Source organism: Balaenoptera borealis (assembly GCF_965194805.1).
Source record: "Balaenoptera borealis genome assembly, chromosome: 8".
Classification (NCBI taxonomy): Eukaryota; Metazoa; Chordata; class Mammalia; order Artiodactyla; family Balaenopteridae; genus Balaenoptera; species Balaenoptera borealis.
In genome coordinates, this window is record NC_138865.1 from 110,872,331 (window position 1) to 110,888,569 (window position 16,239).

At 44.3% G+C, this 16,239-nt stretch overlaps 1 long non-coding RNA gene across 1 annotated transcript in view; it reads right to left on the reverse strand.

The window, feature by feature from the left end:
* Positions 1–1,132: 1,132 nt before the first annotated feature.
* Positions 1,133–16,239, reverse strand: part of LOC309633953 — a 35,130-nt gene continuing 20,023 nt past the window's right edge. The window contains exon 3 of the long non-coding RNA XR_014247782.1: positions 1,133–4,689. This is a non-coding gene — a long non-coding RNA (uncharacterized lncRNA). The remainder of the gene's footprint in view (positions 4,690–16,239) is intronic.

A 16,239-nucleotide genomic window follows, 5' to 3' on the forward strand; every position in this document is an offset into this window, starting at 1 on the left:
ACACACACAGACGCCTTTCTCTGCAATTACCCTATTCCCTCCTCATTCCACTGCATTCTGTTCCACTTAATCTTATCAAGGTCATCTGTGGCTGGGGACTTCCCTGGTGGTCCAGTGGTTAAGACCCCACGCTTCCCCTGCAGGGGACATGGGTTTGATCCCTGGTTAGGGAACTAAGATCCCACATGCTGTGCGGTGCAGCCAAAAAACAAAAGGTCATCTGTGGCTTCCATGTTGTCAAATCCCAATGGTCAGTTTTTTCTCTGCCTCAGTTTACCTCCTATCTAATGCACCTATCCTATCTTGGCACTGTGACTCTGCCAGGCCGCAGCAGCATTCAACACCATTGTTCCTGCTCTTTTCTAGAAACATTTTCTTCCTGGGCTTCCAGGACTCCACACGCCTTCCTTATCTTTCCACCTCACTGGCCACTCCTTCGCAATCTCATTGGGCTGCATCCTTCCCCTCAACCCTACTTCTAAATGTTGGAGTGCCCTAGGGCTCAGTCTTTAGATCTCCTCACTATCAAACCTACTCCCTAAGTGATCCATCCAGTCTCAAGGTCTGACGTAGAACGCTCAGATTGCCATCTGCAACCCCAACTTGGACTCCAGACTCGGGGGCTAACTGCCTACTCAGTAACTTCACTTGGATATCTCAAAGGCATCTCAAGCTTCAGACATCTAAAACCAAACTTGTGGGAAATCCCTGGCGGGCCAGTGGTTAGGATTCTGCCCTTCCACTGCAGGGGGCCCCGGGTTCGATCCCTGGTCAGGGAACTAAGATCCCGCAAGCCGTGCGGTGTGGCCAAGCAACAACAACAAAAATAATAAAATAAAAATAAAGAAATGTTTAAAAAATTAAAATTAAAAATATAAAGCCAAACTTGTGATTCCCATCAACTCATCTATTCTTCCCCCAGGGATCCCCACATCACAGTAAAGTAAATGGCACCACAGTTCACCCAGCTGCTCAAGCCAAAATCTTTGGACTGCTCTTTAATTCCTCCTTCTCCCACACCCCATATCCAATAGTTTAGAAAATTCTGTTGGATCCGTCTTCAAAATATACCTGGAGACTGATGTTTATTCACCACTTTCTCCACTACAACTGTTGCCCAAGCAATAACCTCTTTTTTTTTTAAATTATTTTATTTTATTTTTTTTAATTTATGGTTGTGTTGGGTCTTCGTTTCTGTGCGAGGGCTTTCTCTAGTTGCGGCAAGTGGGGGCCACTCTTCATCGCGGTGCGCAGACCTCTCACTATGGCAGCCTCTCTTGTTGCGGAGCACAGGCTCCAGACGCACAGGCTCAGTAACTGTGGCTCACGGGCCTAGTTGCTCCGTGGCATGTGGGATCTTCCCAGACCAGGGCTCGAACCCGTGTCCCCTGCATTGGCAGGCAGATTCTCAACCACTGCGCCACCAGGAAAGCCCAGCGATAACCTCTTAATTGGTCACCCTGATTTCAATCTTTTCAACCCAGTAGCTAGAATCAGCCTCTGGGAACAAAGGATTATGCTCAGTCTTACATACAATTCCAATGGCTTCTCCCTTTACCAAAAGTCTTTATCATGTCCTACAGAGTCCCACACCCTCTGACCCCTACCTGCCTCTCCCATCTCAGTCTTTCAATCTCTCCCTCGCTCACTGTGTCCTAGCCACACGGGACTCTTTGCCATTTCTCAAACAGATGAAGAATGCTCCTGCCTCAGGGTCTTTGCACTTGCTGGTCTCCTCCCAACCTGTAAACATCTGCGTGGTTCTCTCCCTCACTTCATTCAGGTTTCTGCTCAGATTTTACTTACTTAAAGAGGCTTTCCTGGACTACCCCATCTAAAATAGTTCTCTCTCATCCTTTATCCCACTTTATATTTCTTCACAGCACTTTTCAGTTTCACCTTGTACCATAGTATTATTATATGTCTCCCCTACCCCTAGATTGTAAGCTCCATAAGAGTAGTACTCTACCATCATCAGCTACAGCTTTATCCCCCTCAGTGCCTAGAAAAGAGCCTGATATACAGGAGGTGTTCAATAAATACTTATTGAATGAATGGCTACCTGACTGACTGAATGAATGTATTCACTTCTTTTTACTGCCCTGCCGTAGGCCAGGCTTCAGCATCTTCCATCTGTATGGTAGACTGTGAAATATGGCTACAAATTCCTCTTATCACACACACACACCCCTTTGCAATGTGACTTTGCCCTGCCTCCCATCAAGGGGTGGAGCCTCTTTCCCTACCCCTTGAATCTGGGCTGGCCTTGTGAATTGTTTTGGCCAACGGAATCAAGCAGAAGTATTGTTGTATGACTGCCAAGGCTAGGCCTTAAGAGACTTTGCAGTTTCTATCTCCACTCTCTTAAAACACTGCCCTGAGAGCACCATGCTGAGAAGAAGTCAAGGATGAAAGACCATTTGGAGAGAGGTTCAGCTGCTCCAGCCAGCCTGGCTCCCAACCAACCCACCAACTGAACGCAGCTGCATGAGGGAGCATAGGTGAGACCTGCAGAAGAACTGCCCAGCCAATACACGGAATCATAAGAAATAACAAATCATTGCTTTAAGCCACTAGATTTGGGGGCCGTTTTGTTACACAGCAATAGATAACTGATACAGTCTGGATAGTTACAGTGGCCTTTACTCTAGGTTCTCTTCCTCCAAACTTATCAACTCCAGTTCAGCCCCACAGGTCACTAGAGTGGTCATTCTAACTTGAACTCACACTGGATGAACAATTTTGTTAAGTCTTCAGTAACTCCCCATCTTACAGGATAACAGTGAGCCTCTGTGTTTTTGTTTTTGTTTTTTAATTTTTATTTAATTTAATTTTATTTATTTATTTTGGCTGTGTTGGGTCTTTGTTGCTGCACGCGGGCTTTCTCTAGTTGCGGCGAGTGGGGACTACTCTTCGTTGTGGTGTGTGGGTTTCTCACTGCAGTGGCTTCTCTTGTTGCAGAGCATGGGCTCTAGCCGTGCGGGCTGCAGTAGTTGTGGCACTTGGGCTCAGTAGTTGTGGCTCGTGGGCTCTAGAGCGCAGGCTCAGTAGTTGTGGCGCATGGGCTTAGTTGCTCCGTGGCATGTGGGATCTTCCCGGACCAGGGCTCAAACTCGTGTCCCCTGCATTGGCAGGCGGATTCTTAACCACTGCGCCACCAGGGAAGCCCCAAGCCTCTGTGTTGCAGTGTGTGAAACCCTCTGTGATCCAGCCTCCACAGACCTCTTCAGCCTCATCTCCAAACACAATGGCAACCTCTGCTGGGAAGAGCAGTTCTCAGACTCTCTATGCCTCAGAATTACTCGGGGAGCTTTGAAAAATTCCAGGGCTCAGGCTCCTCCCCCAGAGACTCAGATTTAATTGGTCTGAAATGGGACCCAGGCAACAGTATTTTTTAAAAGCTCCCAGGGGGATACTAATGTGCAGTCAGAGTTGAGAACCATTGAGCTAGAGGATCTAAAAGTGTATTTTAAAATTGCTGATCTTGCCTTCAAGGAAATTCAGAAGCTTCAAGGAAAGATTAAATTATGCTCAGTGTCCTTTTAGCATTAAGTAAGCAATATTGTGTTCTAAGTTTTGGGAAATTGGTAATAGACTCTATGAGAACATTCTTTAATTATTTGAAACATTGAATTATCAATACTTCATTTCCTCCATTCTAAGACACACCCTTTTCATAGTTTAATATTTCTGAAATCAGGCTCCATCTTATCATTAATGTGTACATTTAATGTTACTTTATTTCACCAAAAAACCATAATTAGACTAAAGGTGTGTCTTTTTTTTTGAATAAATTATTTATTTTATTTATTTACTTTTGGCTGTGTTGGGTCTTTGTTGCTGCACGCGGGCTTTCTCTAGTTGCGGCAAGTGGGGGCTACTCTTCGTTGCGGTGCGTGGGTTCTCATCGTGGTGGCTTCTCTTGTTGCAGAGCACGGGCTCTAGTCTCGCAGGTTTCAGTAGTTGCAGCGCATGGGCTCAGTAGTTGTGGCACATGGGCTCAGCAGTTGTGGCTCGCGGGCTCTAGAGCACAGGCTCAGTAGTTGTGGCGCACGGGCTTATTTGCTCTGCGACATGTGGGATCTTCCCGGACCAGGGCTCGAATCTGTGTCCCTTGCATTGGCAGGAGGATTCTTAACCACCGCACCACCAGAGAAGTCCCTAAAGGTATGTCTTATTGCCAGTGGTGATCCCAATCAAGGAAACATCTTTCCGGGACACAGCGCTGTGCATGTGCAAAGTGCTATAACTTCTTTGATCCCAGTTGATTTTCCCACCAACCTGGTGTGGCAGAGTTTTTAATTATGTTTTATATATAAATAACTGCTATGATTTTTTGAGCATCTCCCTTGGGCCAGACACTGTTCCAAGTATTTTGTGAATATACTATCTCATTTAAGCCCCACGGTGACCCAAAATGTGACCACCTTTTTTTTTTTTTTTTTTAAATTTTATTTATTTATTTATTTATTTGGTTACATGGGGTCTTAGTTGTGGCAGGCGGGCTCCTCAGTTGCAGCATGTGGGCTCCTTAGTTGCAGCATATGGGCTCCTCAGTTGTGGCAAGCGAACTCTTAGTTGCGGCATGCATGTGGGATCTAGTTCCCTGAGCAGGGATCGAACCCGGGCTCCCAGCATTGAGAGCGCAGAGTCTTATCCACTGTGCCACCAGGGAAGTCCCGTGACCACCTCTTATGCGCAGGGAAACAGAAGGCTGAAGATGTTAAGTAAGTTGTTTAGGTGTCACACAGCTGAAAGGCTTGGGGAATGTGGACCACAGCCTACAGGGGCTCTGAGCATGCCGTGGGGTTTTCAGGAGATGGTCCTCCCTGATTGTTTCTTAGAATAAAGGGCAAATGCCTTGACACAGCATTCAAGGCCTTTTATAATCCATCCCAAACATATTTCAATGGTAATGAAAAATCCAGAGCCCTTGGGTAGAGAACAATCATCAGCTGAGAAGAATCCCAGTAATTAAGAGCCCCTATGTGCCAGAAACTTTGCACATATGATCTCTGATCCTCCTAACAACCTATAGGAGAGTATTCGCAGGGGGCCTGGGTTGGTTTTGCTGCTAAGTCCCCTTCCTCTTTCTTCTGCCTTCTCCTTTGGGTATCACCTCTGTCCCATAGCTTGTAGTCTTAGTGGGGCTGTCAATCAAGATGCCCCACCCTCCCCTGGCCAAGGAGTAGGTGAGTGACCCAAGGTAGACCCATCACACTCTCTAGGGACCTGAGTCTTGAACAGAGCCAGGCACGGTCAGAAAAACTGCGTCAAGTTGAATCATCCCAGTGACAAGGCCCTGTCAATACCAATAATATTTGAGTGTTTAGAGTGCAAGGCACTAAGATAAGTGTTGTACGGACATTAATTCATTGAACCCTCACAAGGATCTTATAAAGGAGGCCCTGATACACTCCCTGTCTTCCTTGTCTAGCAGCTGAACAAACCGAGGCAACAAAGAGAGGCTGCACAGCCTTTCTGGGCAGAGCTAGATTCGAACCCGGACAGCCTGACTCTGGGACCCCAGGCTTCACCAGTAACTCCATTGCTTCTCAGTTGTAGTCTTCTTTAGATTCCCTCCCTTGGGCCTTTTCTTTCTGAGCCTGGCTCTTTGTCCTTGCCTCAAAGTCACCCACACTGCAGCCTTCCAATAAATTCCCTTTTTACTCGTGAGCCAGAGTAGGTGTATATGACTAAGAAACCCTAACCAATTAAAGGAGTATTGCTTCTGCTTGTAGGTGAGGAGTCTGAAGCCCTGAGGAGGTTAGGCAACTAAAGGCAACGCCTATTATTTAGTAATAACAACACTAGTCACACTAGCTAGAATTTAAAAAAAATATTTACCATTTAATGAGTGCTTGCTACAAAGCAGGCTCTGTGCTAAATGATCTACATAAATTATCTCATTTAAACTTCACAACCCCCCTATGAGATCAAGCTGGGATTTTAAATTGAGATATAATTCACATGCCACAGAATTCCTTCTTTTAAAGTGTATAATTCAGTGGTTTTTAGTATATTCGCAAAGTGGTATACCTATCACCACGATCTCATTCCAGAACATTTTCGTCACCCAGAAAGGAAATCCCATACCCATTAGCAGTCATTCTCCATTCTTCTCTCTGGCAACCACTAATCTACTTTCTGTCTCTAAGGATTTGCCTATTCTGGACATTTCATATCAGTGGAATCATACAATATGCGATCTCTTATGACTGGCTTACTTCACTTAGCATAATGTCTTCAAGGTTCATACACACTGCAGCACATATTAATACTTCACTCCCTTTTATTGCTGAATAATAGTCCATTGTATGGATATACTGCATTTTGTTTATCTAGTCATCAGCTGATGAAGATTTGAGCTGTTTGCACTTTTTGGCAATTATGAATAACACTGCTGGGAAGATTCATGTACAAGTTTTTGTGTGGACATCTATTTTCATTTGTCTTGGGTAAACGCCTAGGAATGGAATTACTGGGTTATATGCTAACTCTACGTTTAAACTTTTGAGGAACTGTCCAGGGCTATTATTATCCTCACATTATAGATAAGAAAATGGTGCCCAGATTGGTTAGGGCACTCAGAGCTACAAGGCTTAAAAGTGGTGGCTGGGCTTTGAGTCTGGTCTGGCTGTCACAGGAACAGAAAGGAAAGAAGCCTTTGTTCTAAAAAAGATCACTAATAGTGTGGGATTTTTCAGAAAATTTGACACCTGAGGAATTTAATGCTGCTTCAACTCTCAGCAAAACACACTTTCATCATCATCATCATTACCGTGATTACTTTTAGCTACTATTTGTCGAGTGCCTGCTATGTCACTGGTATTTTATACCTATGAACGTTAAAACAAGGAAGGCTAGTGGGGGTTTTGGGGTCAGACAGCCCCCAGGTTTGTGTCCTGCCCTGCCACTTGGGCAAGCAATGTAACCCCTCTGAGCCTCAATATTCTCATCTGTAAAATGGGAACAATAATAGTAACTATCTTATAAAATGATTGTGAGATTGCATGAGTTAGCCCAATAAGAGATCAACAAATACTAGTTTTAACAAGAGCTTGTAAAAACCTAAAGCCCATCTCCCACACACATTTTCCAGCTGAGAAAATGGAGAAATTTGATGTAGCCTATCCAGGGTCCTGAAGATAGCGGTGGAAAAGGTGATGCTATTTCATCTTTGCTCTTTCTGTTATTGGTCCATCCCTTGCTCTCCCCACTCCATCTGTGGACCACTCAGACACCTGGGATTTCTCCACTCTGCCCTCCTTATGAAAACTGAGTAAGTGCCAGCCTTTGGGGCCCCTACTGATTCCCGGCTTATGCTCCCTTTCCCTCCGCATCAGACTGTGTCTCCCAGGACATCTCCTCCCTCAGGAGCTCTGGCTGCAGCTTTGACTTGCTCCAGGGAGACAACTTGGTGGAGTGGAAGAGTGTAGGCTTTGAAGTCCTGAGTTCAAATTGTAGCTCCAGCACATGGAGAAGTGGCTTCATTCCCCTGATTCTCAGCTTCCTCAAACGTCAAGTGAGGAAAATGGTTATACTTTGCAGGATTGCTGCAGAGATTTGAGAATGTATGTCAAGCATCTGGTACAGGTGCCTGGTGCACTATAGGTGCTCAATGAATGCTCATTACCTTTCTCTAGCCCTGTTACTCTCATGGGGTGGCAAGGAGAGGCTAAGGCTGCTAGAAGACAAAGCTCAAAGATGGAGCCCACAGGGCTGGGGAAACAGCTTGGCAGCTGAGTGAGAGCAAAGGAGGATTGGGGGTGGCAGAGATCAAAGGCTAAATTATGCAGATTATTCCTTTGTTTCTTGTAGTTTGCACTTGCCTCCGTGCCTCCTGGGGCATAAGGAGAGGCAAACTCACACCATATGCACACAGATACACAAAACCACATATGTGCAAACATGCACACAAACCCAGATGCACATGGGATACACCCTACCACACCACACACAGAAAAGCACATGGTCGTGGGTACCTTTGTTTGCTCACAAGTATGTGTGTACGTACCCCAAACACACACTCATCCACGTGCTCATGCAGTCATTCAGAAGCTCATGTGCCCATGAACACAGGTAAACCCACAACCATGTGGCCACATGCAAGCACATGTGTGTGCACAGGCACACGCATGTTCACAACCACAAGCCCACACGAGAATGCACACAAATGCTTGTCCATGTGTGCGTGCACTCTCTTTTCAAATTCCCAACTCTAAATAGAAGCATAAGCTGCAACATATGTGCTTCCCTGTCGTTAGGAGAGAGGAGGCTTTAGAAAGACAGTTTTGCAAAATAATGTAGGGAAACTGGCAGGGGTTCCAAGCACTGCAGAGAGGGTTGAAGGGATGGGGGTTGTCCAGCAGCTGGGTGAAAGAGGACAGAGGATGAGACGGGTCTCTTAGGGAGAGGAGATGACCCCTGAAGTCACCCACCATCAGCCTGAATCCAAATTGACCAAAGGTTTATACCAGGATCTCCCAGACTTATCGATTACCAGGGCTATTCACAGCCAAACAAGGCTCAATATGAACACTTAGCATCTCCAATAGGTCAGGCACTGTTCTCAGCCCTGTACATGGATTAACTCATTTAATTTTCAACAAAAATAATGCTTAACATTAATATGATAGTTACTAATATTATTATTCTCCTCAATTTTCAGACTGGGGCAGACTACCTGCCCACCTGACCCCACAAATGATGGGACACCCAGATTCTGGCTTGACCTCCAACTTCTGAGTACCTCTCTGGACTTGCCATTTCCAGACTTCCTACTACACCCCCTCCTCCCTCCTGGAGTCTCCACTGCTCCACTGCCCTCTAAATGCAGGCTGGACCTCCTTTGCCCTCATTCATTCGTTCATCACCATGCAAAACATGAGCCATTTACTCCTATTCACGGTACAGACTAAAGAAGGTTAATGTGGTTTGGGGGATTGCACGTGGGGACAGAGGGAGTTCAAGACCTGCCTTACTGGGGAAGTGACCTTTTTTTCCAGCTTTGTTGAAGTATAATTAATATGCAATAAACTACACATATATTGAAGGTGTACAATTCGGTGTGTTTTGACATATATCGATGCCCATAAACCATCACCACGCTCAAGATAATAAACATAACCATCATCTCCAAAAGTAGGAGATAAATTTTTTTTTTTATAAATTTATTTATTTATTTTTGGCTGCATTGGGTCTTCGTTGCTGTGCGCCGGCTTTCTCTAGTTGCGGCAAGCGGGGGCTACCCTTCGTTGCAGTGCGAGGGCTTCTCATTGTTGTGGTTTCTCTTGTTGCAGAGCACAGGCTCTAGGCGTGTGGGCTTCAGTAGTTGTGGCACATGGGCTCAGTAGTTGTGGCTTTCGGGCTCTAGAGCACAGGCTCAGTAGTTGTGGCGCACGGACTTAGTTGCTCCGAGGCATGTGGGATCTTCCCAGGCCAGGGCTCCAACCTGTGTCCCCTTCATTGGCAGGGGAATTCTTAACCACTGCGCCACCAGGGAAGCCCGAGATAACTTTTAAGATGAAACAGGAAGCAGAAGTTGCCCAGGTGATGGAGGAATGGGAAGGGGGAGGGAAGAATACTTCAGGGAGAAGGGACTCTTCCACCTAAGGTCCTTTGGAAAGAAAAAGCAAGTTTCAGCTGAGAAACTCAAAGACGCTCCGAATTGCTGGAGTGCAGTGTTGGGGGGTAGGGAGCAGAGAAAAGGGGGCAGGAGCACTTCCAAGGGGTCAGATTACAAGTGCCTGCACTGGCCCGCCCTGTGGTCTAGGCCTCTCCCAGCCTCCTCATCCTGCTCCAGGTCGGGTTGGTCCCAAGGAGGAAGGCAAATTGGAAACGTTTTCTCCATGGACCGAGAGCAGGGCCCTCTCTCAGCCAGGGAGGCTCATGTAGCCTATTTCTAGAGGCTAACCCTGCAGAACCCATGGTAACACTTAGCTCTGAGCACTCAGCCTGCATGTTAACTGGTAGGTTTTTGAATTTTTAATCTGTATTTCAAAATCTGTAAACGTTTTTGAATTGGTTTTGAAGTTCTTATTTTGAAGATATTTAAAAATAGCCATAATCCCACCTACCCAGATATGACCAATATTAGCATTTAGGCATATATTCTTCCAGACCCTTTTCCATACCTTATTATTATATATATATATATATATATATATATATATATATATATATATATATAGTATGTATTTTGTATATATATATAATTTTTTAAAGGATAACACCAAGGGCAGGTTTTTATCCATATTTTAAAATTTAACGATATGTTATACACATTTCCATGTCTATAAATACAGTTCTATAACAAACAACTCTTTATTATTGTATTTTTAAAAAGTGCTGTGATAAGCTTTCTTGCTTATACACCTGTACACAATTCCTTAATTATTTCCTTAAGATATCCAAGGAACACAGTTATACATCTTTAAAATCAACTTTTTTGAAAAATTACACATTTTTAATGATTTTGATATATATTGCCAAACTGCTCTTCAGAAAGCCGGACTCAAATTTTCAGTATATGAGTGTTTCTCTTACCAAACTGTTGCCAATGCATATTGTGTACTAGCAGGTTTTTCTTCTAAAGTTGGTCAGTTAAAACATGGCATCACAAAGCTGCTTTAATGTGCATTTTTAATAGCTAGCAAGATTGAGCATTTTTCATGTTTATTAGTCATTTGTATCATTTCTACTTGCATGGACTTCCTTTGCCTTTTTTTAATGTAAAAAAAAAATTTCATTTCTTTTTCTAATTATTAAAGCACTACATTCTGACTACAGAAAATTTAGAAAATAATAACTATAAAGAAGAAAATAAAATTTAGTCAGATACCCACAATTAACCATATTGTGGATTTTTTCCAGATAGAGAGGGTTAGAAACAGATCACATATTTAGAAAACCAAAATAGGATCATGCTCTATATAGCTTTATATACTGCTTTTAAATGCATTATAGAGCAGTCATTTTCCTATGCTATTAGGTATTGTTTTAAAAACATGATTTTAGGGCTTCCCTGGTGGTGCAGTGGTTGAGAATCTGCCTGCCAATGCAGAGGACGCGGGTTCGAGCCCTGGTCTGGGAAGATCCCACATGCCTCGGAGCAACTAGGCCCGTGAGCCACAACTACTGAGCCTGTGCGTCTGGAGCCCGTGCTTCGCAACAAGAGAGGCCACGACAGTGAGAGGCACGCGCACCGCGATGAGGAGTGGCCCCCGCTCTCTGCAACTAGAGAAAGCCCTCGCACAGAAACAAAGACCCAACACAGCCAAAATAAATGAATTAATTAATTAATTAATTTTTAAAAAACATGATTTTAATATGTGCAAAAATGTAGTTATACCATTATTTACTTAATAATTGCCCTGAGACATTTATGTCCTTCCAATCTTTTGCTGTCATAAATAACAGAGTAATAAACATCTTTATCCTCAAGTTTTTTTCATTTTTTTATTATTATGTTTAGCATAAATTCCTGGAGGCAAAATTTCTAGATAAAAATGCACAAATAATTTTTTGGATTTTTTTTTTTTTTTTTTTGCCCGCACTGCACGGCTTGTGGGATTTTAGTTCCCTAAGGATCAAACCCCTTGGCAGTGAGAGTGCAGAGTCCTAACCACTGGACCACCAGGGAATTCCCACAAATAATTTTTTTTAAGGTTTTCCATAACTTAAACTCTGTTTCAACGTGCACTGCCATTACCATATAAAAAAGTGCCTGTTTCTTGACACTCTTGCCAAACTGGGTATTGAAATACTTACTAAGTGAAATAAGGCATCTCATTGTTATTTTCAGTTTTGTTCTTTTGATTACAAATGAGCCCGCATCATGAACTGATGGTGTGTCTTATTTTTCCAGTCCAGCTGGCGGTGATGGGGGCTGGAGGAAGTGCATTCTCTAGGCTTGGGGTCTCCTCCACCTTTTATCATAGAACTAGGCACAGCTTTTTAAACGCTCTTTGTTGTTTAATTTGCATTTTTATATAATTTTAGTAATATTAATAGCTTTAGTTAAAAACGTATGGGTCGGGGCTTCCCTGGTGGCGCAGTGGTTGAGAATCCTCCTGCCAATGCTGGGGACACGGGTTTGATCCCTGGTCTGGGAAGATCCCACATGCTGCGGAGCAACTAAGCCTGTGCGCTACAACTACTGAGCCTGCGCTCTGGAGCCCATGAGCCACAACTACTGAGCTCATGTGCCGCAACTACTGAAACCCGCACGCCTAGAGACCGTGCTCCACAACGAGAGAAGCCACAGCAGTGAGAAGCCCATGCACCGCAACGAAGAGTAGGCGTCCACGCATAGCAACGAAGACCCAACACAGGCAAAAATAAATAAATAAAATAAATAAATTTATTTAAAAAAAAAAAATTATGGGTCTTTTCTGCCTCTAGTTTTGCCCTCTTGTGAGTCACTCTCCGAATATCATCAGAGCAATCTTTCAAAAACATAGGTCTGATGGTGTCACCTCTTTCTAAAACCTTCAATGGCTCGCTATCCCCTACTGGATAAAGTGTAAGCTCCTCGACCTGACATTTGTGGCCCCTTATGGTTTTACCTCAACCTCCCTTTCTAGCCTCATCTCCTATGGACTTCCCCCAGACCTTACCTCCCCGACCCCACAGCTAATCTCTCAGCCACACGAGACTCCAACTTGCTGCTTCCCATTCAAACGGAGGGCATTCACCCACACTGTTCTCCTTGCCCGGAATCCCTTCTCCCTTCCTCACCTGGCAAAGGCCTCCTGAGCCTTTGCGATCTAGCTGAACATCCACTTTCCTGATTCCCGAAAGAGAGAGAGCTTTGGTCCCGTCCCAGTGCCCCCGTAATACAATGATCACGCCTTGTCATCATTCTTTGCATGAGTCCCCAGCTCCTGCACTGCACTCTGCATCCTTAGGGGCAGAAACTTAGTGCCTACATCTCCCTCCCCTGGCAGAGAGTAAGGGCTTCATACATGTTTTCTGTTGAAGAACAGTGTCTTTCTGATAATTTAATATTTGATTATAGAGCACGCACTCTGACACAAAAGCTGTCATCAAACATGTATAAATTAAAACACAAAACTTCTCATCAAGATGTCTCCCAGGAATGGCTGGGTCAGAGTGGTTGGCTAGCTGCTAAGGTGTTTAATAAAAACCCCAGTTAATTAACAAGAAAAAGATTCCTTTGTGGTTTGCTTCAAAGCAGAGGACAGCCAGAAGCTGGTGCTGGAGACAGATCCCAGCTTCGCTTCAGGTTTCTTTCAGAACTTTTAGAGTTAAAAGAGCAATTTGACAGTATGACAATGTCTAACCACTTTGACCTCGCATCCCACTGCTAGGAACCCAAACTAGAGAGATACCAGCTCATTGCGCAAGGACACGCATGTGAGGATGAGCTCTTACTGCGTTGTTAGGGGGAAAGATAAGCAAATCATGCCTTATCCAGCCATAGAATCCAAACAGATGTTTAAAAGAGTAAGGTAGATCTGTCTGTCATGAGATGGGAGTGAAATCCTATATAGGATTCCATTTTGCAAAACAACAACAACAGTAAATTATATACATGGGTGTACACACACACATACAGAGTTTGTAAAGGTATTAGAGAAGATGTAGCAGGCTACACATCTAATCTCTGGGGAGAGAATTGTGGGGGAGGGAAGGAGTACATTCACTTTTTTACCATCCCAGCTGTGGGTGGTTTCCATTTTTACAAGCATATATTAATTTTGTAGTTAAAGGGAAGATAAAGCCCTTTACCAAGCTGGCTTCCATGTATCTTCTCAGTCTTGACTCACAGGGCTTCCCCATTCCAGGGATAATCGAGTTAGAATAATCACTAACAACTGTCAGTTATGTTTTCTTTTCAAGCGTATCCTACCTGCTGCTATGTGTTTTGATTGTCACAACAAACCCATGATAGACATCTTTATTATCACCACCATCTTACATCTCAGGAAACTTGGATTCATGAGTGTCTTGAATTTATCAAATTCACAAAGAAAAAAAATTATACAATGCTAGTGGAAATGATAGAATGGGCTCCCTGTATTCTGCTAGCAGGAGTGTAAGTCGGTACAAGCTTTCCAGGGAGCAATTTGACAATATGTATTAAAATTTTTTAAAACCTACATCCCTTTATCCTAGCAATTCCTTTTCTAGAAATTTATCCCAAGGATATAATTAAGGACATGCACAGAGTTTCAGCCACAAGGATGTTCATTTAGAAGATGCTTATGATACTGAAAAATTAGAAACCACTTAAATACCCAAGAATAGAAAATTACTTGAATAAATTATGTTCCCTTCATATGAGAGAATATTATAAGTTCATTAAATAGTGGTGAAGAAGAATATTTAACGACAGGGAACACAGTTCATGATGCATTTTTAAAAATGGGTCACAAACAGTATGTATTACATGCGTCTATTTTTGCTTTTAAAAAAAGAAAGAAAAAAGGAACATACGTAATATACACACATAGAGAAAAGGCGGAAAAAAGCATACCAAAATGTTAGTACTAGTTACCTCTGGGAAGTGAGACTACTGAAGATTTTTTACTTGACTCCTTTTCTTAATTGTATTTTTATAACTCCCCCTTGCTAAATGTCCTACAATGAAAGTGTGTCATTTTGAATTGTATTACATTTTTTAAAGGAGATTCATCTCCTTGCTCTTACCCCTGCAGCAACTTTTGTGGTCCTGCCTTTGTGCCTTCCTCCCTCTCAGATCCCTGCCCTCTCTACTCCTGGCAAACACTGCTCATTCTGCAAGGCCAGCTCCTCCAGGAAGCCTGCCATGATCTCTGCTGGCTTCTGGGCTCCCTAGCTCACACTCAGCTTTCTGTTCTTCTTTCATGAGACACAAGTGTCATGTGACACCGCCAAAGTACGCTGGGAAGTGGCTCATCAGCCCAGGAAGCTTAAGGCATCTCCAAAGCAAGCACTCAGTCCCTGGTCCTTTAAATAGATCTGGCTTACACAGCAGGCATTTGGGTACCTTAAAGCCCAGCAGCCCTCAAAGTCCCTCCACGGGCTTTCATCAGCGGCTCTCCCACTCAACCAGCCTCACTCTGTTCTTCATGCTCAGCTCACTAATCTCTTGGTTCTGTCCCCAAACTCCCAGCACCCTGTGGGCTTGCCTTGCTCTGACCACTGGTCTGCCCATGCTTTGGAGTTCACCTTCCGGTTGCAGTGATGTCTGGGTAATGAGCAAGGCCACCTTCCTTCTGGTCCTCAAGCCCTTCACCAATCGCTTGCACAAAGTCAGGGGTGGATGATGACTATAGCTTTCATGTACCAAATATTTACTATGTGCCAGGCACTCTGCCAGGTGCTTCTCTGGCCAATCTCCTTTAATCTGATAATAATAATAACTATAGTTGTCCGTTACTGAGTCCTTGCTCAACTCTTTACAGGCACCCCCATTCTCCCAAGCATGAAAGAGAGTCTCAGAGAGGTAGGGTGAGTTGCCCAAGGTCACAGAGCTAGTAAGGAAGGGGCTGTGCCCCATCTCAAACCAATCCTTGTCTGAGCGCCAAATTCATCCCCTTAACTGGTACCCTTTGCTGCTCCTACAGCTACCCTCTGAGATAGGTGTGAGAGATGAGCAAACTGAGTTTTTATAAGGTTAAGTTACGGTTCAAGGTCATTTCAGCAAAGCATCAGAGGGGCCTGGGAGTTTAGCCCAGGTCTGGTCTTGGTGAGGCACTGGATGAATAGGAAGGTCACAAAAGGGGAGAGTCTGGTGGGGGTGAGGAATGGGGCTAAGGTCCCCACCAGGAAGACTCAGATCCAGTGCTGGGCTCCAATCTTGGCAAGAGAAGTAAAAGCTGGGAAGGGGAGCTTCCCAGGGCTCCCCTCCACCCTAGAAACACCACCTACCTGTCTGGTACAGCACAGCTATTCTTAGATCATACCTGCCACTGTTCTCCTTGGCCTTGGGCTCAGGGATCTGCTGAGAGGGATGGAGGTGGGGTGCTCAGGGCCTTCTGGCATCTGGGGGAGCTCAGATAAGCTAGGGCTGTCACTGTTGACCTGCTAGAAAGCGAGCTGCCACGAACAGAGGCCATGCCTCATACCACTTCTCACCCACTGGGGGCATAATAAAAAATCCAGGTGATGGATCCTGGGTGCCAAGGGTGACACGGTAAATCTGGGCCCCAAAGTTCTTGGTTCACCTCCTGGCTCTGTCACTAACTTTCCCTGGGGCTTTGAGCTTATTACTTTCCCCGCTGGTGCTAT